Below are 27,405 nucleotides of genomic sequence, written 5' to 3' on the forward strand. Positions count from 1 at the left end.
ACGCCCTGTTTAGCCATGTGCCACAGCAGGCACAAGAACGGCAGGAGATGTGGGAGGAGTTGTGCAGGAGGGTGAACAGCGTGGGCGGAACCAACCGCAGCTACCAACAAATCCGCAGGCACTGCACAGACCTGATCCGGCATGCAAGACAGCGTGCCGCTGCAATCGCCAGGCAACAGCGTGGGACAGGTGGTGGGCCACCAACACAGCCCCCACTCACAGCTACGGAGGAGCTCCTGGCCAGTCTGGGGACACCCGCGGAACAACACGCAGAACCACTTGCGTCCATCGTGGAGGTGGGTGTCTCCCGAGCTATGAGCCTGGAGCCGCATGGTAAGTCAGTGTTGCATGTTTGTATGATAGGCGACGTGGGTGTGGGTGTCATAGTACAACACATGATATAGCAATACATGCCAGGTATATGGCCACACAAGATGCAAACCATTGTATGCTATGTTGTGTTAGCAGACATGTGCATAGCACATGCAACCACACACATGCATGATGTGTCATGCACAGTGCTGACCGTGGAGATAGTAATGGCTAATGTGTATACCTTTGTGTAATGCCTTTACAGGTGCGTCTGGCGTGTCGCAAGGACAAGGGTCTGTTGCAGGTAAGTCTGTTGCCAGTCAAGCGCATGTTCTGCTGTATTGATATTCCCCATGTGTCTAGGCATGACATGCTCACCTGTGTGTGCCCCGTCACGGTATACAGCTCGCACCACCCGACATACACACCACCCATGTACAGTAGATACACCCGTTACCGTAGAGTGGTATGACACCACACAACCAATTGGTGTGTTACGTGCATTCAGCTATGCATACAATGGTGTAGGTGTTACACAATGGCTGCATGTGTAGTATGCATTGGTATGCCAGTGCAGTATGGACACAGTACCACAGAGTGAGCTGTGATCTGGCCAGAGCACAGGTGTTACCAATGTGACCCATGCCCCTGCATCAGGTGCACGCGTTGTGACATGGCGCATGCCATGTCCCATGCGTGGATGTCTGGCTGCAGCATTGTCACACCATGATATGACCTATGCACAACATAGCAGACATACACACTGTCAGCATATCCGTAGAGAATGTGACACGTCACACTAGTATGGGTGTATGTCACATGGGCCACCACAGGGCCGTGTGCACAATGTCTACCACACACAATTGTCAATGAGTCAGACAGACAAGGCCATGGTTGATACCTACAGGCATGTTGCCACACAGCACATCCACAGTGGGTACTCACCATTGCACCCTGTACACACATAGTGGGTTCATCAATGTAGTGGACCCCTGGACATCTGATGTAGTACACCAGTGACATGAAATTCCTCTCCACAGCTACTACAGGTGCCTCCAATGTCCACCATATATGTGCTGCTGAGCAGCTGAACTGACTTACAGACATGGCAATGTAATGCGTCCAGGTCACGCATCGCACAGACACATAGCTGTGTCCTGCTACTGTGCAGTGGCACAGAGCCCGCACCACACACCGTACAGCTATGCACACAGCTCACAGCAAGCGTACCTGCACAGACATCACTGTTACACATACATTGTATCTGTACACTGTACACATAACACTGCACCATGACAGCCATCGTGATGTGGTGCATGCGGTGGGACACCATCTTCACATGTCCACATGATACCGCACATGTTTGCGGTGTACATTACATAGTGTTGGCAGCCATGTGTACTCTCAACTTGCCCGGCCACACGGTGTATCACGCTGATGCATGCAAACTACCATGAATGTGTGTACTGCATGCCTACTAAATGACACCTGCCTGTTGTACTGTCCCCACCAGGGCAGTGTACATACTGCCACTATGAATGTCTGGTCTGCATTCACTGGTCTGTGTTGTGTGAATGCTGCATGCCACCTGCATTATCACATGCATGCTGTGTGTGTGTGTGTGTGTGTGTGTGTGTGTGTGTGTGTGTGTGTGTGTGTGTGTGTGTGTGTGTGTGTGTGTGTGTGTGTGTGTGTGTGTGTGTGTGTGTGTGTCTGTATTGTAACCGATGGTATGTCTTTGTATTGACAGGTGCTGTAGGTGCGTTCCCCTCCTGCGGTCAATCTGATGCTAGTGTCCCCACAGATACTAGTGGTGATGAGCATGTGCATGAGGCACAGGCAGGGTTGTCACAGGCAGAGTCTGTGCCACTGGAGAACATCACACATACGTCCCTTTCATCCCTGCACACGGTTCAGATGCCGACACATACCCCAACACCGTTGCCCATAGATGACGGTCAGTCAGCGTCTGTTGTCCCCGAGCAGGAATGTGTGGTGGCTGCAGAAGGTGTGGGTACACACGATGTTGCCAGTGTAAGGACTGGTGCAGTGCCACGCAGGCATGTGGCAGGTGCTGCCCGTAAGGGGGAGCACCGCTAGACATACACCTGCCGTACAGGGTGCAGCAGCTGGTATAACAAGCCGCATGTCCCAGACTGTAATGGGGGCGCAGGCACGTGCCGAACGGCAGAACCAGGACGGGCAGAGGCTGCAGAGGTCCGCAATCCGTACCCTAAATGACAGCATCCAGGCATTGGCGAATGCACAACAGCATCTTGCCGATGTTCTGGATAGGAGATTGGGCGACATGGCTGGTCTCATCGACCGAGGCTTGGCCATCCTTGAGCGTCGTCGCAGTCCGTGCAGGAACACCAGGTAGGGGTGAGGCATAGGGCACGTGGGCGTGTGCCAGCAACACCACCTGCTGCAGGTCAGCGTGTGCGTGCCACCTCCCATGCCCACACAGACAGTGATGGTAGCAGTAGCACTGCAGCTGCTACTACACCATCCACACCAGGACAGAGCAGGCCACGTGGACGTGGCCCTGGGCGGCCCCGTCGTGGGCACGTTTCCAGCGGACATGTGACATCGGAGAGTGGACAGTCTGTACCTCCACCCGGTCGTGCCCGTGCGACCCCAGGCAGGCGCGGGTCACCGCCGCCGGCAGACACAGTGAGCCGTAACACCTGCACTGTACAGTCAGGGGCTGCCAAGCATACCCCGTGTAGGCATCACAGATGACTGAACTGTGTACACACACCCACACACAGCAGACACAACTGTAGGGCTCCACCACACCCACATGCAATCTACATAGTCATGCCCACTCAATGCACTGGCCCTTACACACACACATGATGTCATCCATTGGTACAGCCCATGCCTGTGGCACACATATCACCCTGTGCATATGATTAAGTCTCTGCCGCATAACTGTGAGCCACACCATCAATGCACGGTTAAGCTAACATATTATGATGCACAGGGTGGACACGATAGTGAGAGGTGTATGTGATACCTGTGTCCGCATAGTGCGTGCTGTGTATGTTGTGGTGTGTGTGTATGGCTGGTGACAGGTGTGTATGTGATGTGTGTTGTGCACGGACATCATGCAGCAGACATACCATGCAGGACAGGTGCAGCATTCATTGATATGTGTACACAGTATGTGTGGTGGTTACATGTGTAGCACCATGTCGGTGCAGTTAACCCGTATGATACTGATGGTGTACTTGCGTGCCTACTGGGAGCACTGTAATTAGTTCCCCACGTGTAGTCGTGGGGTACCCACAGGCATGTCTGGCAAAATCAGCATAGCACAGTTACCCACATCCGGCATGGACCTCTACATAGGTACATAGGCACACATGAACGTAACAGGATATGTGCCCTACGACATGTGTGGACCTAGCATGACTGTGTGTGGCATCTAACACCCCTCAGGATGGGGATGCCATATCCATCAGTCCCCAGTCCCTGGTCTAGCAGTGACACACAGAGGTTGACTGGCGCATAACTATCGTCACACATCCACACGTCATTAGCAGTCCTGGACAAAGGCAGTCAGGGCCTTTCCTTCACATGGCCTGGCACTCCTCCCGTGTTGTAGGGGGTGTCTGGCCGTTACCCTGTTCCCCCAGCACGTCCCACTCATCTTTGAGTTGAGGTGTCTGACAGTCGCTTCTGTGCCCGTGTTTGCATGGGGCCTGGGAGGTGGAATGTGCCCATGTCACCCAGGTCAGACATGGCCGTGTATGTCAGGCACAGATCACCACGGAGCAGCTGTGCTGTGAAGATCCACAGCCGGTGTCCCCTTGGCCGTGCACCTTGTGACACATGTCCTAGCACCGTCATCCCGTCTTGTGGAGCGTTTGCGGTCCTTCCGAGTGCTGCAGGCGTCAGATTAACTACAGGCCACATGTGCCATTGTACGCAGTCATTGCACTGGTGTGTGATGTGTACAGGGGTACAATGAACACCCCTGATGTGGTTGCCATTCCATCCAGACCAGGAGGCCACAATGGAATGTCTTCACACCCACATTGCCATTGTGTGTGTTGACAGAGGTTGCCGACAGGTGTGGTAGCCATTTCCCTGAACATGTCCACCATCTTTAATGGCGTACCACCTACATGTGACATTGGGACGAACATGTCCTTCACACTGGGTAGGGCTGCACCTTCTCTGGCATTTGGTAGCAGGCCATGGCTCTGGCACCAGTCATCCATGTCTATGACGCCCTAGGTGGATGTTAGGTGTAACATGGGGTGTTGGGTATGTTGGCGGTGCGTAGTCATCTGCATACCTTGTCTGCTACAATCCCCTATGATTGCATGCACATTGGAAGGTCAGATGCCATATGGCAGGGGCACAGGAGTGAGCCCTGTGGGCCTCCACTGGGTCCAGATATGAGTGTGACAAGGCACCTTGAGCACCAACCCTGTGTGGTGTGACCTCCAACCTGTGTGAGAAGCATCGGGTGACATATGTCCCCACATGTATGCTGGCGAGCCTTTCCATGGGTCCCATGTGTAGTGTGCTCTGAGCGCTCCCACCAGGTCATGGTACTGTGTGCAAACCCACGTATCCCCATCAATGGCCTTGGTGAACACTCCAGACTGGACGAGCAGGTTCGGGAGGCAGGATCCGCCCTTGACTATGTAGTTGTGGGTATGTTCCGGTATTGGCTGTACACGCTATCTGTAACCATGACCACCTGTATGGACCTCCACACAGCTTTGCAGACAACACTTGTCAAGCGTATAGGGTGTGGCTGTTGACAGTCCATAGGAGCACTACCCTGGCATAGTGGGACCACAGATGCCATATGGCATCCATTGGGGACATAGCCCATAGTAAGGCTAACATGACACAGTGGCGCATGTGTGGGCCGAGGGCCTCAAAGAGGATGGGTAGCACACAGCCAGGGAAACCATCGGTGCCCATTGCTGGCGTGTCAAGCGCCATAGAGATATGGGATCACTCCAGGCCATATGACATGTTTGGGAGGATACACTCTGGTGGGATGGATATGTTCCCTGTTGGGGGATGTATGCATGGAACATGTCCTGTGGTATGCAGACAATGTCTGTGGGTGCAGTGACTGTTGTACCATTCTGGACCATTTCCAGGCAAGTCTGTGTGCCCCAACCATGTCCTTACCACAGTTAGGGAAGGCCCTGTGGTTGTCTCATGTGCCCTCTGCAGTACCACTCCCACGAGCGGACCTGGATGATGGTATGTGGGGCCGTATGGTGGCGCCGGTATGAATGGGTGATGGTTTCCCTGGTACTGTCATTGCCCTGCCATGTAGTAGCTCCAACTGTTGATGTACAGGTAGTCAGTGGCTGCGGTCCACCACACCATGTGCCTACCTGTGGTGGACAAGGTCCTGATGTCATCATGTTTGCCTGTTGCAGACATGCATGTGGGTGGTCGGGAAGTCATTCGTTAGGCGTTTGCGGTCTGGCCTCTGTTCAACATTGGCATGGAGGACTTGTAGGGTACCACACCGGTCATATGATGTGTGTGGTTTTCTGTGGAGAGGTCATCACTGAGGTCCCCATGCTGGTGTTGGTTACAGTGAGTGGATGACCAGTGGATCCACTATACGGTCTTGCATCACCATTGAGGGCTGTACATCCTGTGTGGGGCATATCCTCACCATGCGTGATGGGCAGAACTGTCAGACATCCCCTGGTATGTATGGTGCATGGCTGTTTAACAGTGGCCAGGTGTGTGAACACCTGGGACTGCTGGCGTACTGTGTTGTGCCATGGGTAATGTTCCCAGGCTATGTATGGGTGGTTCATGTCACCCAATACGGTGCTGTTGTGAGAGCATGCCCACTCACCAGTGTCCTCAGGACATCTGTGAAGGTATCCTGTGTTTGGGAGGGTTGTCTGTAGCATGCAACAAACTGTAGGCCAGTCCTACACATGGTTAATTGCACCTACATATTCCCGCAGCAACAACAACGTCTGTGGCATGACGGGTTACTGTTGTGTGGCGGACACACAGGATGGTCCGCATTCCGCCACCCATGCCGTCGCACCATGTGTATGCATGTCTGATCTGTGCCGACTCTAAGTGTCTGAGCATGCCCAGTAGGCAGCTGTGTAGATAGACACACAGCACAGTGCACACCGCGGCCGTCTGCAGTTATACCCCGGGTGCATGCCTGTATCCCCTACACAACGGCCACGTCTGTGGCATGGCCAGGTTTCTGTTGTGTGGCTGGACACACACGACGGTCCACATTCGCCACCCATGCCGTCGCAACATGTGTATGCATGTCTGCCCTGTGCCGAGTCTAAGTGTCTGAGCATGCCCAGTATGCAGTGATGTACTGATCAGTAGTTACTTGTTATTCTCGACTGCAGCACTAACGTGTTAGTGTATGGCGACCTTGGGATGGTAACAGACTGCGTGACTGCGCACTCTGTCCGAACACCCGATCGGGCGCATTGCCTCTGCAAATGATACCACTCACGTAAGGGGATGCCTCCTGACAGCGCTCTGCTCAGTAAACCCGGTAGCATTCTGTAAATGCTTCATACTGTAGTGTGTTCATGTAGATAGGCGTAGGTTCGTCCCCGTCCCTTCCGTGTGTGTGTGTGTGTGTGTGTGTGTGTGTGTGTGTGTGTGTGTGTGTGTGTGTGTGTTTCCAGCTGCCTCTGCGACTGATTATGCTTTTAGACGCTCCGCAACACATGCCTTGGCTATTGCCAACTATTGTCTTGCGGGTGACGTCAGCAGCCTACAAGTATGCCTGTGACAGCGCTCTGTTCAGCAAACTCGGTAGCGCGTTCTGTAAATGCTTCATACAGTAGTGTGTTCATGTAGATAGTCGTAGGTTCGTTCCCGTCCCTTCCGTGTGTGTGTGTCTCTGTGTGTGTGTGTTTCCAGCTGCCTCTGCGACTGATTATGCTTTTAGACGCTCCGCAACACATGCCTTGGCTATTGCCAACTATTGTCTTGCGGGTGGCGTCAGCAGCCTACAAGTATGCCTGTGACAGCGCTCTGTTTAGCAAACTCGGTAGCGTTCTGTAAATGCTTCATACAGTAGTGTGTTCATGTAGATAGTCGTAGGTTCGTCCCCCGTCCCTTCCGTGTGTGTGTGTCTCTGTGTGTGTGTGTGTTTCCAGCTGCCTCTGCGACTGATTATGCTTTTAGGCGGCTCCGCAACACATGCCTTGGCTATTGCCAACTATTGTCTTCTGGGTGGCGTCAGCAGCCTAGAAGTATGCCTGTGACAGTGCTCTGTTTAGCAAACTCGGTGGCGCGTTCTGTAAATGCTTCATACAGTAGTGTGTTCATGTAGATAGTCGTAGGTTCGTCCCCGTCCCTTCCGTGTGTGTGTCTCTGTGTGTGTGTGTGTTTCCAGCTGCCTCTGCGACTGATTATGCTTTTAGACGCTCCGCAACACATGCCTTGGCTATTGCCAACTATTGTCTTCTTGGTGGCGTCAGCAGCCTACAAGTATGCCTGTGACAGCGCTCTGTTTAGCAAACTCGGTAGCGCGTTCTGTAAATGCTTCATACAGTAGTGTGTTCATGTAGATAGTCGTAGGTTCGTCCCCGTCCCTTCCGTGTGTGTGTGTCTCTGTGTGTGTGTGTTTCCAGCTGCCTCTGCGACTGATTATGCTTTTAGACGCTCCGCAACACATGCCTTGGCTATTGCCAACTATTGTCTTGCGGATGACGTCAGCAGCCTACAAGTATGCCTGTGACAGCGCTCTGTTTAGCAAACTCGGTAGCGTTCTGTAAATGCTTCATACAGTAGTGTGTTCATGTAGATAGTCGTAGGTTCGTCCCCGTCCCTTCCGTGTGTGTGTGTGTGTGTGTTTCCAGCTGCCTCTGCGACTGATTATGCTTTTAGACGCTCCGCAACACATGCCTTGGCTATTGCCAACTATTGTCTTCCGGGTGCCGTCAGCAGCCTACAAGTATGCCTGTGACAGCGCTCTGTTTAGCAAACTCGGTAGCGCGTTCTGTAAATGCTTCATACAGTAGTGTGTTCATGTAGATAGTCGTAGGTTCGTCCCCCGTCCCTTCCATGTGTGTGTGTCTCTGTGTGTGTGTTTCCAGCTGCCTCTGCGACTGATTATGCTTTTAGAGGCTCCGCAACACATGCCTTGGCTATTGCCAACTATTGTCTTGCGGGTGACGTCAGCAGCCTACAAGTATGCCTGTGACAGCGCTCTGTTTAGCAAACTCGGTAGCGCGTTCTGTAAATGCTTCATACAGTAGTGTGTTCATGTAGATAGTCGTAGGTTCGTCCCCCGTCCCTTCCGTGTGTGTGTGTGTGTGTGTGTTTCCAGCTGCCTCTGCGACTGATTATGCTTTTAGGCGGCTCCGCAACACATGCCTTGGCTATTGCCAACTATTGTCTTGCGGGTGACGTCAGCAGCCTACAAGTATGCCTGTGACAGCGCTCTGTTTAGCAAACTCGGTAGCACGTTCTGTAAATGCTTCATACAGTAGTGTGTATCATGTAGATAGTCGTAGGTTCGTCCCCCGTCCCTTCCATGTGTGTGTGTCTCTGTGTGTGTGTTTCCAGCTGCCTCTGCGACTGATTATGCTTTTAGACGCTCCGCAACACATGCCTTGGCTATTGCCAACTATTGTCGTGCCGGTGGCGTCAGCAGCCTACAAGTATGCCTGTGACAGCGCTCTGTTTAGCAAACTCGGTAGCGCGTTCTGTAAATGCTTCATACAGTCGTGTGTTCATGTAGATAGTCGTAGGTTCGTTCCCCGTCCCTTCCGTGTGTGTGTGTCTCTGTGTGTGTGTGTTTCCAGCTGCCTCTGCGACTGATTATGCTTTTAGACGCTCCGCAACACATGCCTTGGCTATTTCCAAATATTGTCTTGCGGGTGGCGTCAGCAGCCTACATGTATGCCTCTGACAGCGCTCACGTCAGTTAACTCGGTAGCGTTGTGTAAGTGATTCATACTGTACTGAGTTCATGTAAATAGGCGTAGGTTCATCTCTCGTCCCTTCCGTGTGTGTGTGTGTTTCCGTTGCTTTCGACCATACAACTGAATAAGCAAATTGTTAAAGTGTTCACAATCAACAGTGTGATATTTAAAATCATGTTAAGACTCACATTGTTGTTTGTGAACATTCTTAGACATAGCATATTTCCTGCACCGTTGTGGAAACAACGAAAACGTTGCATGTTTTAATGAACTGTTCAAATGTTACGAAGACTTGTGTTGTGTCGAACTACGGGGACTATTCTTGCTGCAGGTTTCGGTTTGTTTGTGTTTCATAGTACAATATCATGTAATACGTGTGTTCATAGTATGCTTTCTGTGATGTTGACATGTGTGTGTTTCGTTAGCAGTGCGTCTCTGCTTTCTATGCTGTGGCTACATCTCCATTGCTCGCATAGAAAGTGACAAATGGAAGTGTAAGGGTGGACATTTAAAGCCTGGATACTTCCATGTTATGTGTAAGTCTCCACGGGGCCAGCGGGTAATGGCGCATACATGTCTATGAAGTACCTTTGGATACCATATGCGACCTGTCGGGGACGAAATGTTTATGTTGACTGTTCCATCTACCTATGTGTGACATGGTTTGTGGCCATAGGGTGCCAGCAAGTCTTCCCTGTTCATTGGGTGTTTGCCATGGTGTATTGACATCAATCCTATTAATTCACGAAGGAGGTCATTCTTTGGTGCCAACGCCATAGTTTGACCATTCTATGTCACTCCCAGCAGGCGTGGAGATTGTGCCACTGGTAACTTTACACAGGTGACCCATCTGTTCCACTGTATGGGCGTGTGATCCCCATAGATGTGCTGGCACATGGAGTGTTGTGTACGCGGTATCTGCCCAGCGGTCTTTCTTTGAATGGGGAGTGTGTACTGTACACGTATCTGTATTCCCTGGGTTATGCCTTGCAACAGCTGTGGGATTCCCCAGGTTTGCAGCTATGGGTGCCATCTTGGCCGTCGTTTGTCCATCCATGGGAACTGCCTACTGGACACTAGTATCGGGCTGTCAACATTTCACAGCTGCATTCTCCATTTCCGGTGGATGATCGGTATTAGTATTGCGAATGCGCATATGCCATGCCCACGCCCCGCACGGGGCGGGACGATGAATCATCTGCCAATCCACACCGACACCCATATTTGCATACCCACGATCCCATGTCTGCAACCGTCGACAGTACCCCTTGCACACCCTTCATGTGTGCGGAAATGGGATGTGGAACTACGTGTATGGATGCAGCAGCCTGGGGAGTCCTATTCATATGTCCTGCATTTCATGGACGGCTGTCATCACCCTTGAAGACACCTGTGGTGCATATATCTACCTGTGCCGTAGTCACGGCTGTCACCTCTTCCGGTTCACACTATGTTGCTCACACTCACTTAAGGAGTAATTTTTGGGTCCTGCAATGGACACCGATGTGCATATGTAAAGTTTAGGACATGTTGGACTGTGTCCATTCGGCCAGTGGGTTTGACTGCCGCCGTATGTTCCCCATTCCCGGATGTCTGTCCGCCTACCCATATTATGTAGTGCTACGTAACCCGTGTCCTTCCACAATTTACCCATAGGGTGTTACTGTAGTCCTGCAGGTTGGCAACTGCTTTACATAATCCTCACAGGTACCATTGTGAACTATCCGCCACTGTATTGTCAGTATAACACAGCCGGTACATGTAGAACCTATTTATTCATGACAGTATGTCGGTTATGTGTGTGAACGCCATATTTTAGCGATAGTATGACCTTCCTAGTTGACGTTGTTGGTGTGCCATTAATATGTGTTCCACAGGTCGCAGGTATGTTCCGCAGAGTGGAGGCGGGTGATCCCCACATACTTGATAGCACCTTCGCTGCTGTGTACGCTGGGATTCGCATGGCAGGATGGATGTCTACGGGGTGTATGTACTGCTGTTTCCATCTTTATGTCCTGTGTCATGCCCTACTACGGCTGTGTGATTCCACCAGGTTTGCTATTATGGGTGCCATCTTGTCCGTACGTTTGTCCATCCTTGGGAAATGCCTACTGGACACTGATGTAGGGCTGAACACATTTCACACATGCCTTTAGCATTACCCTATGGATGCTTTGCATCCTTACTGGGGACTAAGGCACGTCCTGTACCGCAGCCCTCCCACAGGGCGGGACAACGGATTATCAGCCAAACAACACCGAGCCCCATTTTGCATACCCAGGATACCATGGCTGCAACCCCCCATGGTACGCATGACACATCCTTCATGTGTGCGGAACTGGGATATGGGCACATGTATGGACACGGCAGTCTGGGGACCTCTGTTCATATGTCCTGCATGTCATGGGCAGGTATCATCAACCTTAAACACGCTGGTGGTGCATATGTCTAGCTGTGCCGTAGTCACGGTTTGTACTCTGATTGGCTGATCATGATGCATACTGGCGAAAACGTCAGAATTTTTGGAGTCCTACAATGGACACCGATGTGCATTTGTAAAGTGTAGAACGTGTTTGACTGTCCCCATCTGGCCAGTGGTATTGACTGCCGCTGTATGTTCCCCAGTCGTGGATGTCTGCTTGACTACCCATCGTTTGTATGACATGGCCTATCTATATCCACGTGCCAGTATGCGTAAATACAGCAAACCTTGCGTCCTGCCCATCTTCATAAACGACATTATGGAACATATATCGGCAGAAACAGACACTGTCAAATCGATAGACTCCACAGTGAAAGGATACTGAGCTCTCTCAACTACTAACATGGGGCACCGTCGGATGCTGGATTTCATGACATAGCCGTCCCTAATACACTTCCTTCAGAGTCGGTTTAAAGCGAAATAATCAATAAACCTGCTCATAGTTAGGTGGACAGTGCTCCAAGTCTTGATTATAACGTGACATATACATATCAGTGTTGCATGCCTTACTTCATGGAAACAATAATACGGCAACAATGTGTTAATATATATACAATATTGGTAAATACAATCAGTATCCGGACACATAGTTGATAATTGCTGAGAGTGCACCTTAGAATGTAGTGTGTTGATCAGGTTATTGTATATCGATGTGTATAATAGTAGCATTACGATAACAAAGCATGGAATCAATAAGTACTATTTAAGCATATATTTGACAATTATGAATGTAAACGTGTGGAGGAGACATCCGTAACCTTCCCTGTTTCCACTGGATCACACGCACTGCGTACACTCGCATGTCCGGATTGTGGGTTACGCGCACACGCACATGCATATCCGTAGTCCGTTTATATATGTTTACAGTGTCTGTGTGGTTACGTGTTTTGCGTTACTTGTGACTATTCGGTAACATATGTCTGATCCGGTTGGACGGACGTGTGCAGAAAGCACTTACAGCTTTATATATGTAACAGTCTTTGCAGCATGGGCGGCTTTACGTACGTGCACATCTATATGTTCTATAGTCAAAATCCCAACGTGCCTGCGGCCAGGTTTGGCGCTACTGTGACCAGTGCCGTTAGCTGTTCGTTGTCATTAATATGCATACCCTTGGTACCTATGTACATTTACATATCACCCCCGCACACGCACGTCACAGGCATCCATTCTCCTGCTGGGAAAGGTGCGGTACTGCATGTTGAACATTCCTAATTCCCCCTCGCTCATGGCCCAGGATGCATATGTCGTCACCACAGGGCTGTTCAGATGACAGCTGCTTATATCCCATATGCATACAGGCCTTCGATTGTCAGGGTGTTGCTGTGGTGCTTTGGGTTTGGTCTTGGCCGCCCACTGTGCGGGACTGCCCTGACCCTGTCTACGAATGTTAGATGAGTCACATGGGCACGCGTTTGTCCGTGTCCATGGTACCATGTCACGCCCCCAATTAGTCTTAACCGTGTGCATCGATTGGCGGTGTATCCGTTGTAGATCTCGTTATACTAATTGCACACGGTCTGATCGAACTAACCAATTTCCATTACTAACCCTCCGTATGTATGGCCTGTGTCGCAATATTACAAGGGTTTAACATTGCGTGTCGACTTTCACTGAGCCACAGACATGTCCGTTGCTTTGTTTGGCCCGGTCACGCTGTGCTACACACATTTAACATGGCGTAACAGGTTGAACAGCTCAGACACGAGGACATCGGGTTGTCCGTCGTTGTCTATTATTGAATGTCTCTGTGGAGTTTGTTTCACAAAGCGACACATTGTCGGCATTGTTAACGGACATCTCGCGCGAATGCGTCCGCACCGGCGGGTGGCGTATGTCTGCCTTTGGGCGGCGAACAGGCATTATGCTGTGCCATTATGTCTGGGGATATATGGTTTCCTTCCTTACATAGATGATGTGCCATACTAGCAATGACCCTAGCGATGACCAGCGTCTGGGTGTGGGTACTGCTGTATTACCCACGGGAAGAGTGGCCTTAGGGTAAGTGGTGACCTAGGCAGAAGTTGCCACCGATACATCACCGCTACCCCTCCTGGTCTACCTACACCAAATAGAGTCTGGAAAGGTGCCCGAGTAGAGCAACCCCCTAGGCGGCTACCTACTTGGCCTATGCCTAAGGCCGGCTATGTGTGTGGTCCCTTGGGCATCGGACTCGGGAGCGATGCCACGTCTGCCGTGGGTATGTCCAGCATTACCCACATCCAGCCCCAAGGCAGTCAACACAGCATCCATGGGTCCACATGGTGTCCCAGCTGTGCACTCCAGGAACTCTATGGGGAATTTAACCCACACTTAGGACAGCTGTGTAATCCTAGCCTCACCTCAGGATCATTACCTGAGTAGTAGCACAGGGCGACTGTAGTCACACTCCACATAGATGGTGCCTCCACTGACCCTGGTTATTACCATACCATTAGTTTGACAAGCCTTATCTGCAAAGCCATGGAGATGGATCATAATGGGACACATAGATAAAGACATAGGGGACCCGCATACTTTGGATACAACCCAGTTTAGCTTGGTCATAGTCAGATCATGCCCTTTACACGTGTTTCACTTTGTAGAATCAGTCACCAAGGCCATTGCTGAGGGTAAAGCAGTCCATACAGCCTACCTCAACCCGGCAGAGGCCTTCGACACAATACCCCTCGGGTATACTTGATAAACCCGTCATCTTGAATGTAAATCCATACATTGCCATATGGGTTGCAAGCGGGCTAAGTCACAGAACACACATGGCCATAGTTGCTGGCGCCATGTCATACTCACAGCCAGTCACAGGTGGTGTCCCATGGGGCTCAGTCCTGGGTCCACTATTTCCAGCATCTCGTTTCCAATGTACGCATACACAGGGGTTACGGGTAACAATGTTTGCATCCGACTGCAAACCGGATGCCAAAGTCAGACACACATCTGACACAGATATCCTTCAGGAGTGCCTCACAGATGTGGATAAGTGGTACCAGAGACATGTCCTACAGCTAAATGCCAGGAAATGCATAGGCATACCCTTCGGGAAGAACAAGGTTACGCCGAGCTACCATATAGGTGGCAATCCACTGAGCACGGAGGGGGTTACCAGTGATCTGGGGACACGTGTTGTTGTTAACCGTTCGTTAGACACACATGTTGCTAACATAGTTAGGTAGACCTTCCACATTGCCCACATCATCATGAAGGGATTCACATCTAGATCAGGGGAGGGCATTGTCCCCTTGTACTCATCACTCAATAGACCTATGATTGGGTACAATGCCCGTTCAGAATGTATCTGACCCAACACCTGCACCAGCTGGAAAGGCACCAACAGTTCTTCGAGAAACGGATGCAGGGTCTCAGGTATATGTGTTATACTGACCGACTGAAAGAATTCCAGCTGTATACAGTTGCATACCACTTGCCCAGAGGTGACCCGTGCCTGGCATGCGGCTAAGTCGAACCCAGATCTGATGACTATGCTTCACGTAAATAAGTTAGATCCTCAGAACCACAAGGGCAGCTGGCGTACACCTTGACACTGTCATTAATCGAGCGTGTTGTTGGGACGGATTCATCACCCAGACACTCACTATGCTGTGGAGCGACATCCCAGTACATGTGAGGGCAAGCACCTCGCTGGCCTTCTGTTAGTATTTACACATGGATGTCTGAATTGATTTATTTAAGTAACCTTCTAAATGAATGTTACATTAGCACATTGTGAATCTTTACATTTCGTTGGTCTATTTTACAGTAGTCATAATCATACGGTTTATGTGTATATATTATGGTTCATTCATATTACTAGGTGTCTGCAGTTCTGTTAATATATTGGCACAATCCGTAGGACATATATATGTAGCTTACACAGTCAGACATTTGGAAAACATTTTATGTTGGTTCATGTTTCATATATGTACATATATTTCTATTTTCCGATGAAGACTGTACCTTTCAAGCAATGTCTGATGTCCTCACTGTGTGGGATGTGTAACCCAAGTAAGGTTTGTTCGCTTGTCTGCCTTTAAGGCATGTAATTAGTACCTAGCACATCTAATGTACCAACCAATTAATGCTTGTAAATGTAGTAGGTTGGACTGCATTGTATGTAGTCTGAATAAGTCTGCTTATGAAGCAGTCGAAGTTGGCTCAATAGACTATGGTGACTGCCTTTAATTCTTGGTGTGCTCTGGTTGGTCACTGACGGTCCCTACAGTACCTCGTCTTTGCTTTGGACTTCATCGGCTGGTTGTCTGTGTTTGTTGTATGGGGAATGTCAACTGTAGTCCCTATGTGTATGACTTGTGTAATGCCTTACTACGGCAGTGTAATTCCACCGGGTTTGCATTTATGTGTGCCATCTTAGTCATACGCTTGTCCATCCATGTGAATTGCCTACTATACACTGGTATAGGGCTGTACACATTTCACACCTGCATTTTGCATTCCCGGAGTATGGTGTGCATTATTAGCGGAGAGTGGCATGTGCTACGCTGCGTCCCTCCCACGGGCGGGACAAAGGATTGCCTGCGAGAAACAACACCGAGGCCAGATTCTACATACCCAGACTCCCTTGACTGCAACAGTGGACAGTACCCATTACACATCCTTCATGTGTGCTGCAGTGTGATGTGGGCGCAGCTGAATGGACCCGATACCCTGGGTATTTCTGTGCATGTGTGCTGCAGTTCATGGACAGCTATCATCAACATTGAACACGCTTGCGTGCCTATGTGTACCTGTGGCGTGGTGGCGACAATTAGGTCACATGAGTAATGCAGGAAGCTAGCAGGCATTCTCTGAACAGAATTTTTGGGTCCTACAATGGACACCGATGTGCATATGTCAAGTTAGATGTTGCTGGACTGTGTCCACCTGCCCAGTGCTTTTCACTGCTGGTGTATGTTCCCCAATCGCGGATGTCTGTTTGACTACCCATTCCACATGGTGCTACATAACCAGCTGAGTTAGTACTGTGAACAAATGACATACATCCAAAGATGCTGGTTACCAACTGCTTCATATAAACCTCAGACATCCCAATGGGACATATCCGTCACTATATTTCCAATATAACACCACGGAACATGTTGCTTACCTATGCATTCATTTAACCATGTTGTCTTCATAGGTGGGAATGCCATAGTTTACATATGGTACTTGCCGTTGTGTGTGTGCCATTAGTATGTGGTCCACAGGTCCCACATCTGTTCCGCTGTCGCGGTAGCGGGTGCTCCTCAGTCTGATGCTGGCAGACTGAGTGCTGTGTCGCCGGTGTTGGCACGACAGTCCGGCTTTGTATGTGGAATGTCAACTGTAGTCCCTATGTGTATTTCCTGTGTTATGCCTTACTGCGGCTATGTCATGTACCGGGTTTGCAGTTGTGGGTGCCATCCTGGCCATACGGGTGTCCATCCATGACAATTGCCTACTGGACACTAGTATAGGGCTGTACACATTCCACACCTACATTTAGCATTCTCCGGAGTATGGTTTGCATTATTAGCGGAGAGTAAGGCAGGTGCTACGCACACATCCCTCCCACGGGGCGGGAGAAAGGATTGCCTGCGAAACAACACCGAGCACAGAGTCTACATACCCAGAATCCCTTGACTGCAACAATTGACAGTACCCATTACACATCCGTCATGTGTGCGGGACTGTGATGTGGACGCAGGTGTATGGACCCGGTACCCTGGGTATTTCTGTGCATCTGTGCTGCATGACATGGACAGCTATCAGCAACATTAAACACGCTTGCGGTGCATATGTGTACCTGTGACGACAATGATTTCAGGTACGCATTGAAATAAGACATAATACGATTCTTTCCACAATTTTTGGGTCCTACAATGGACACCACTGTGCATATGTAAAGTGTAGAGCTTGTCGGACTGTGTCCTTGTGAGCAGTGGATTTCACTGATACTGTGTGTTCAGGAATCGCGGATGTCTGTTTGACTACCCATTCCACATGGTGCTACATAACCAGCTGATTTAGTACTGTGAACAAATGACATACATCCAAAGATGCTGGTTACCAACTGCTTCATATAAACCGCAGACATCCCAATGGGACATATCCGTCACTGTATTTCCAATATAACACCACCGGAACATGTTGCTTACCTATGCATTCATTTAACCATGTTGTCTTCATAGGTGGGAATGCCATAGCTTACATATCCTACTTGCCGTTGTGTGTGTGCCATTAGTATGTGTTCCACAGGTCGCACATCTGTTCCGCTGTAGCGGGTGCTCCTCAGTCTGTTGCTGGCAGACTGAGTGCTGTGTACGCCGGTGTTGGCACGACAGTCCGGCTTTGTATGTGGAATGTCAACTGTAGTCCCTATGTGTATTTCCTGTGTTATGCCTTACTGCGGCTATTTCATTTACCGGGTTTGCAGTTGTGGGTGCCATCCTGGCCATACGGGTGTCCATCCATGACAATTGCCTACTGGACACTAGTATAGGGCTGTACACATTCCACACCTACATTTAGCATTCTCCGGAGTATGGTTTGCATTATTAGCGGAGAGTAAGGCAGGTGCTACGCACATCCCTCCCACAGGCGGGAGAAGGGATTGCCTGCTTGAAACAACACCGAGCACAGAGTATACATACCCAGAATCCCTTGACTGCAACAATTGACAGTACCCATTACACATCCGTCATGTGCGGGACTGTGATGTGGATGCAGTTCTATGGACCCGGTACCCTGGGTATTTCTGTGCATCTGTGCTGCATTACATGGACAGCTATCAGCAACATTAAACACGCTTGCAGTGCATATGTGTACCTGTGTCGACAATGATTTCAGGTGCAGCATTGAAATAAGACATAATTCGATTCTTTCCACAATTCTTGGGTCCTACAATGGACACCACTGTGCATATGTAAAGTGTAGAGCTTGTCGGACTGTGTCCTTGTGAGCAGTGGGTTTCACTGATGCTGTGTGTTCAGCAATCGTGTATGTGTGCTTGACTACCCATACTGTGTTGTGCTACAGGAACCATGTCTTCCGACACCAGAAACCAATGCTATACATCCAATGTTGCAAGTTAACAACCACTTTCATACCATACCCAGAGGTCACGATTGGGAGGTATTGCCACTTTATTGTCGGAACAACACCCCAGACTGTGTACATCATGGGAACTTTAGGCCAGTCTTACCGGCCATTTCCAAATGTAATTGGCAGACACATGTCAATACATGTATGATAAGACATATTGTCATGCAGAAGTTGATCTATGTTATTTGGACATTGGCTTCTGCTTTTGGCATCCGTTGCTGTGAGTGTTGCCAGTTACCATACACATTGCTTGCTCAGAGGCAGACTACACAATACTGCGCAGTACTGTGGTCTCCTTTAATGACCCTGAGCCAGTGGTCGATGGTACGGCAGCCACTGCATCAATCACATTTGCCATCTACCAGTACCTACAGGACTGCATGAGCCAGTCATTCACTTACCCAACTGTGGTTCACTGGACCAATGCCATGCATCCAGTGTGGTGTACCCCAGCCATACACAAAATGTACAACACGAGGAGGTGGCTACTACAAGGTGGAGCAGACACGTTGTGAGGTGTGACACCCTTGGTCATCATATGTGTAGACCTACACACTGTCATGAAATAGTCCAGGGCACATTCCACAGATATACCTACATGGACCTGGCTAACAATCATACCACCTTCAGTTGCTATGCTGGACACCTGGGAGCTCAGTCCCACATATGCTCTGACTGGGTTCACATAGAGGTGGGGTTTACTCAACATACACACATTGCCAACATACAGGCTGACAAGTCCAGTGAGGACATCTCCACACCCTCCCCACACATGAGGAGATGTGTGTACCACTGGTTTGTGGTCACCAAATGTTCTGTGACACACAGGTGGGACATGCTCTCTCCAAGGTAGTGGACATAGCATCGATGAGACCAGCTGGTGACCCGCTGTGTACTCCACTATCTCGGTTATGAATTGGACCCACAGTTAGGACAGCTATTTCTTTGTAGCCTCACCTCAGGTAGGGTACCCAGGTTGTGTCACATGGCAACTGTAGTCCCACGTCAGGGGGCCAATACCTCCACTGAGGCTGGTTATTACTGTCCCATTACCCTGAGGAGACCTATCTGCAAAGACATGGGGAGGGATCATACTGTGGCTCGTACATGACTGCATAGGGGACATACTTACTTTGCCTCACACACGGTTTGTCTTGTTCAGGGGCGGTTCATGCCTTTAAAGCATGGTTGACATTTTCAGGACAGTCGCCGCGGCCCCTGATGGGGTGTTGCGGTCCATACAGCCTACCTCGACCTGGCAAAGCCCTTCATCACATTACCCCCCTCAGGTATCGTTGATAAACCCATTGGCTGGGATGTGAACACGCACATCACAGAATGTGTTGTAAACTGTCTATGTGACACAACCCACACGGTCATAGTTGCTGGCAGCATATCAGACCTACTGCCTGTCAGAAGTGGTGTCCCATGGGGCCCTTCCATGTGTGCACTCCTGTCATACACCTACATCTTCACGGTACAGGCACACACAGGGGTGCTATGGGCAACAGTGTTTGTAGATAACTGCAAAACAGGTGCCATAGTGGGACAGACATCTGACACAGATATCCTTGAAGGCGCCTCCCAGGTATGCATATCTGCTGTCAGGGACATGTCCCACAGCTAAATGCAACGTCATGCAACATCATACCTGTGGAGAAGTACTAGGTCACCCTTGTCCAGCATATAGGTGGCTGTCCACTCAGCACAGGGGTGATTACCAGGAATCAGGGGACAGTGTTGGACGGTCACCATTCATTCCACACACGTTGCTATCGTGGTTGTGTGGGTCTTCTACATTGCCCACCTGTTGGTGCAGGGATTCACATCTACATCAGGCTAGGTCATTGTTCCTTGTACCCATTATGTGTTACACCTATGATCTACTACATTGCCCCATTCAGACTGTATCTGACCATACACCTACAGCAGCTGGGAAGCCCACATAGGTTGATCGTTGTACAGATGCGGATGACACCATTTTGTGTAATGCTGCCCCACATGTAGGACCCCTGCCACATCACGTCACATACCTGCTGTTTGGTGTTGACCTGTGCCTGACATACAAGGCCATGTCAACCCATATGTCATGTGTATGCTTCACCTACTGTATCCGCATCCCTCAGAATCACTAGGGCAGGTGACATTTACCCTGTCACGGTCATTCATGGGATGTGTTTGGGTGACACATATATCACCCAGACAATCATTATGCTGTGGATCTACATCACAGTACATGTGAGACAGACATCCTTCCTAGCCTTGTTCGCAGCTATGTTGTCCATTGGATGGAGAATTGCAGGTATAGGCCAGGGATTACATCATTATCACTGCTTGACGGAGATACAGCAATATCATGGGTATTTCATCTGAAGCACAGAAGGTTGGCAAAGTCATCCTAACTATGGTGTAGTATTATGGCTGGGCCTGGGACGATGGCCTACCCTGTACCTATGGACGTGTGAACCTATATTCATAGTTTGTCACATGTACAATTGTCTATCCACTATAGTCTTTACCACTGTATATTTCTGTGGCACATGATTGTCCCCTGTATTACATGCAGGTATGCTGTGTGCGTTGCACATACGTCACAGTTGATGACAGTGTATCTGTGTCCCTAACACTGTGATACTGAGGACTACCACACAACCTTCACAGCATTACATGCATATGTCCATTCTATTCTTCTTTGGCCTATGGGGGGGTGTTAAGGCAAACATTACTCATGTCCCTGTTTGTGCATGCTTCATGTTGGTCTTTGACCAGGCTCCGTTGCAGTCATGTGTTGGACGGTAGTGTGTCTGTGTGTTTGCCATGTGTTGTTATTGCCAGTACATCTGTGGGAGGTGTAGTTGACACATGTTCCTCTTTGCAGGGACACCCATCCTGGTGTTTGTGTCATGCATCTGCACTTGGCACGTGCCATATGTCCTGTACTATTCCCACAGTCGTGTATGCCTTCATGCACTACTACTGCGTGTTACTGGCTGTGTGTATGTGGTACACATGGACATTGTGATGTTTGTCTTGACCTATTCCAATGCTAGAACGTAAACATCTGTCAATTAAGTATTTTAAATCAAACTGTAACACTCATTTGTATTTTCAACATGACACTTATTGACACAGGAAGCTGGGATTAATAACATTTTATTACTGTGCAGCAGGAGGCAAAGGAGTATGCAGTCAAAGTTTAGACATCTGTTCAACTCTATACATGTTACATCTGTATGAGCATTCTGTATACTATCATCTTTTACACACATTAATGATGTTGTCAGTCACAAGGCATTTACATTGCTAGAGTACAGAACATTGTATTCCTACAACAGTGCTCAGGTAATACTTATTACATGTTTTCCCACGGGGATAGCCCAACCTTGCGAGCCACATATTCAGTTAGACTGTACTTTGGTAAGTTCTGCTCTGACACGGTTCCAACACTGTTCATATTCAGTCCTCACTCCGTGTCCTACTAGGTTCCTGTGTCTCTCTGCTGAGCAGCTGTACTCTGTGTTACAGCTCAAAAGCCTATCCTCCTCAGTAGAAGGATGACAGATATACCTGTACATACATGTATTATTCTGTAACCGAGCAGATGACTAATGCTGACTGACATACACCTGCTGCAGTGGTTACTGCTAGGGTTAGGGTTCAATCACACTGCAGCTACACTACAAGCAATTACATGCATGAGAAGCTGTACTGCTATATTGTCAGGTAGAATAATATGCATTATACACTATTAGCTTCTAAAGTTGCACGTCATATTATGTTTAAATATGTATTTTGCTAACATTCTCCCTCCTTTGATTGCTTCTACTCTATCCAGAGACATATACAACATTATTTCATTCCCTGGCGTCTTCCTCTGTGGAACGTTTAACTAGGCAAGTAATTTGATGTACATTGCAAGTAGGATTGCATTTTCTATTGACAAATACCACTACAGGTCTTGATACATAGTGTCGGGTACAGGTATGTTGCCAGAGTCCCTGACTAATACTTACATGCACAGTATCCCGCACTAGACACATGCTCCCAATATGGGCAGAACAACACAAATGGCAATCATGATATTCAGTATGACTGACCCCATCCACCCAATGGTTTGTGGAAATGGTTCGGCAGTGGGTTTGGGCCTGGTTCCGCCATGGATGACACCTGCTATATTACCTGTAGGTGGGCGTTGCTTTTGGTCTCTTCATGTGGTAGTTGGACACAGCGATCTTCTTCAGTAAGCGCGCACATACCAATTCTCAGCGCCACGGTGCAGTCGTGCACTATTACATTTTGTGACACAACAGTTCTCATTGCATCCAGTTCATCAGTCACATGTTCAGGAGCGGGTACTCACATTCATCCTTCCTCCAACAGTTTTTGATAACTTCCTCTGTTCCCTGATTGATTTCACTACTCCAGAAGCTGGGGGTGTTCCAGCCCAGGTTGTGACACTGTCACTGAAGTCCATATGAATCGGTATTCCTTTATCTCTTGCAGAGGACTGACATGTCAGAACAGCTTCCATTTCACCCACTGGATTAGTAGGTTTCTCGACTGTGTTCCCAGTTCTTGAGCTATATGTGTTATAGTTCGTTTCGCACCCACAGGCAATTGTACAGTATGTCATGTGACTGGAGCCAGATAACCCAAATGACAACTGCCCGACCAATTCCCAGGTAACCATTGCTATGCTTATTTCCCACAAACAACATAACTATATTCTACTTTATTACTGATGCGGGTTACCTCTGCATGTAACAAATTCCTGTCTCTAACAGAGGAATGTTTATACAATTCAGGATGTTTCTGCACATCCTTCAACATTGTTCTCATGATGTTTCAATACGAATTAGGAATGGTGCTACAAGTTGTACTGTGATCTTTGGCTGTTATATGACATTCGTAAGACACAGTTATGTTACAAATACTCCCACCAACTGAAACTGTACCATGTTTATGATAACATACAATTCCTTTTTGTGTAACAGGTAAGTACATTGCCACATTGTCCTGTGATCTCACAGAACCTGTATCAAAGAGTAGATATTCACAAGTCTCAATCTATCCCCAAGGGGACAACATGCATCGGAAGTCCTCCATATGATGTAGGTATGGCAGTACAAACACAGCAATTTAAAGTGTTCCTAGTCTCTATATGCACACGCATCATGCCTAGGTATCTGTTGAAGTGTGGAAGACACTCTGTGACCAGTTGATCACGTATCAGTATTTGTATCCGTGTAGTTATATGCAGGTAAGGTCCCAGAGATTGTGACGTAAACACAAACATGGTTAATAGGTGTATAATCATTAGGACAGCAAACATAAATGTCTTTGGGGTTGCTTTGTATTGTTATATAGTCTTCGCCGTGTGATTCGGGCTCTTTGGTATATCAGCTACAAGATGTCAATCAGACTTGATATCCTTTACCAGTTTGAGAAATGTGAGGTGGACCCAGGACGACCTCTCTGCAAACTTTACTGCGGTAGGCGTTGCCAACAGTACCGGGTACAGACATTCGCACTGTCCACTTGGCAATACTGTTCTTTGGATAACAGTGACATACACACAGGATACTGGTGTCAGCTATGCTTCCGTCTTCGTTTGCTCTTATCTGTAACAGACTTTAACTGAAGAACAGTGTTACTAGTTAACAATCCTCTCATGTCACCTACTACTGAGTCATCGACCTCCGGCTCTGCAGGCATGACAGCTTTCCACTCTGGCACATGATATGCCATTCCACATACTACTTGAAGTGGGTGCAGCACTTTACATTTGGAACTGTTGTCATGCTCAGCAATGCTAGAGGTAGACAGCTGATGTAACTCGTCTGGATGTCACCCAGCAAACTCCTCTACTTATTTCTCGGGATCCCATTCTCACGCGGCAGCAGTCGTGCTGAGTGTGGGTTGTACATGCAATTGACATTCATGGTAATCAAGTAATCCCCCAGGTAGCGTGATTGTCTGGTTAACTACATGTGTTCTACTGTCACTGTAGCTTCTTTACAGCATGCCAGATCTAGGGATACTTAATTTTACTGGCACCTTTGCCACTGCTGCTGCATCCGGATTACTGGTTGGGAATGCTTCTACCCATTTTGATTATATATATGTGTAATCGCTGAACAGTATTTGTTCCCTTCACATTTATGCAAATGTATGAGTTCCATACAAATAGTACAGAACGGTTAGGGTGGTGTAGGTAAACTCACTCCCTTCGGTTTAATTACTCCCTGTGCATGATATCTACGGCAAACGTGACACGCTGCTCATGAGGTTTGTATGTGGTTCGTCATTCCGTATGTTAGGGGTATTCTGTTAACCAAATGTACCATCCCCCCTGTTGAGACATGTCTCTACCCGTGGCTCCACAAAGCCGCATATCTGAATATCTTAGACGTTAATATTGGCTTTATCACTGTGGATATGTGCAGTCCGTGTTCAAGGATTGCTCCTCGTCATAACCACGTCGGCTTTTCTGCTTTCGTAGTTGCTGTTTGCATTGTTTGTACAGTTTCTACATCTAAACAGTCTGAGGTTTGTCATTCCTCATTCACACAGACACTTTCCAACTGTGACGCTGCTTGTTTTGCAGGTGCATGAGCTCATGCCTCACCTTTCCTACTGTTATCCTGTTGCTTTCTATGCCCTGCACATTTACAATTACCTACTTCAGTGGGTAACTGCATGTAGTCTAATGCATTCAGGTTCGTAATCGCATGATTAATCGGTTTACCGGTGGATGTTATCATTCCCCTATTCTTCCACTGCTGCTCATAAACATGCACTGCACAGACAACAGACTGACTATCGGGACATATGTCCACACATCATTTTCCGCTACAGTACAGGCACGTGTTAAAGCTATCTATTCTGCTGCTTGAGCAGACACGTTATGCTGCAGGGTTTGGCCGTCTACAGTGTCATTATCAATAACTACTGCATAAACTACTTCATTCGTTCCTGTAGGGCTCTGTCTACATGATCCGTACACATTAACTGTCACCTCTGCATCATCTAAGGGTATATCAGTGTTATCATGTCTGTGTGTAGTTATTTAATCCATTTCGTATAGGCAACTGTGTGGTGTGCCATACACAGGTGTCAGACGTGACGTTGATAGGTTTCATGTTGTACAACGTTCACTCACCATGTGAGGTTGACTCAGTGGTATGGTCAGACATGACATATGTGTAGCACGAGTCAGGAATTCTATCTTCTCTTGCAGCAGATTGATCGCAACTGCATGACACATTCTCACAGTGAGAGGGTGGTCTAGTAACATTACGGCCGGGGCCTGTACTGCCATGGGTGCTACAACAACTGCCTGTACACAATGTGGCACTGACCATGCCACAGTGTCCAACTGCAATGAGTAGTCAGCTATTTAGCGTTGCTTACTTCCCTGCTGTTGCATCAAGACTGACGTCATATATCTCCGCTTACAATCTACGGTCTGACAACATGTGTTATGATTATTCACGAGACCTACTACAGCTGTTGAGGCTATCAATCGTTCTAGTCTGCATAACGCTGTTTCTGCTACTGTAATCCGGTGTACTATGTGTTGTGCTGCCATAGGTGTATTACAGGTTAAGGCAAACAATACAGCGGATTGCACAGCATTGTTTGGTATCCAGATTTAACATGTGTTAGTCGGCCCAGACACGACATCATTCCCTTCTTGTTAGTTGGCTTGGGTGGTTATTATATTGCTACCTTCCTATCGTCATGTGATGTTCTACCCTACTTGGATACCAGATATGCCAGGTAATTGACCTGTATTCTCTGTAGTTGCAATTTATGCTTGCTTACTTTATGTCCCTGTTCTGCTGATTATCTCAATAATGCTATTGTATCTTCCTAAAATTGCTGCTGGGTAGGGGCGCAAGCAGAATATCATCAATTAAAGTGGAGCTTGACTGGCCCCGGGTGGAGTTGACACGAATGTAGCTAGCCATCCCCTGTGAGAATATCGTTGTACTTTCACAGTAGCCCGATAGCCGGGTATGGCTGTATCTGTCACCCTGACTGTACAAGCAAAGCAATACGGACTATGTGGATGTATAGGTATTGCAAAGTAAACATAGCTTATATGTACCACGGTAAGATACTTCTGTGGCATGTTCATTGCATTGAATATAGTGTGTGGGTCTGGCACCAACGCTACCCTAAGTATTCTTACATGATTTACAGCTTATACATACTGTACCATCCGCCATTCCCTTTTGGTTCCGGTCAGGGGATACAGGGGTATTGCATGGTGAATAGCGATTACTTTGTGGATGGGGAATTCCCTGTATGACTTTGCAGATATCTTCTGGTGTCCACGGTCTATACGCTACGGGGGTTGGGTCCTGGCCTTCCTGTCCTGCCTGATGGTTCGGTACTTCAATTAATTGACAGATATCCTCACTCTGTTGTAGTACTGTGTTCTTACTCGGGTGTCCCTAGGTATGTTACGTGTTCAGGATGTGGTTTCAATAGCTTCTATTACATTTGTTCGTTATGCTACCTCTGTTGCCACAGGATAGCGTGTGGGGACTAGCCTGCCCTCCCGCTTAATATCCTGCATGTGGTATCTGCGGTGGTAGGGTGTTGTGG

The sequence above is a fragment of the Protopterus annectens genome, chromosome 6.part0, assembly GCF_019279795.1.
Source record: "Protopterus annectens isolate FY-2018-M chromosome 6.part0, PAN1.0, whole genome shotgun sequence".
NCBI lineage: Eukaryota > Metazoa > Chordata > Ceratodontiformes > Protopteridae > Protopterus > Protopterus annectens.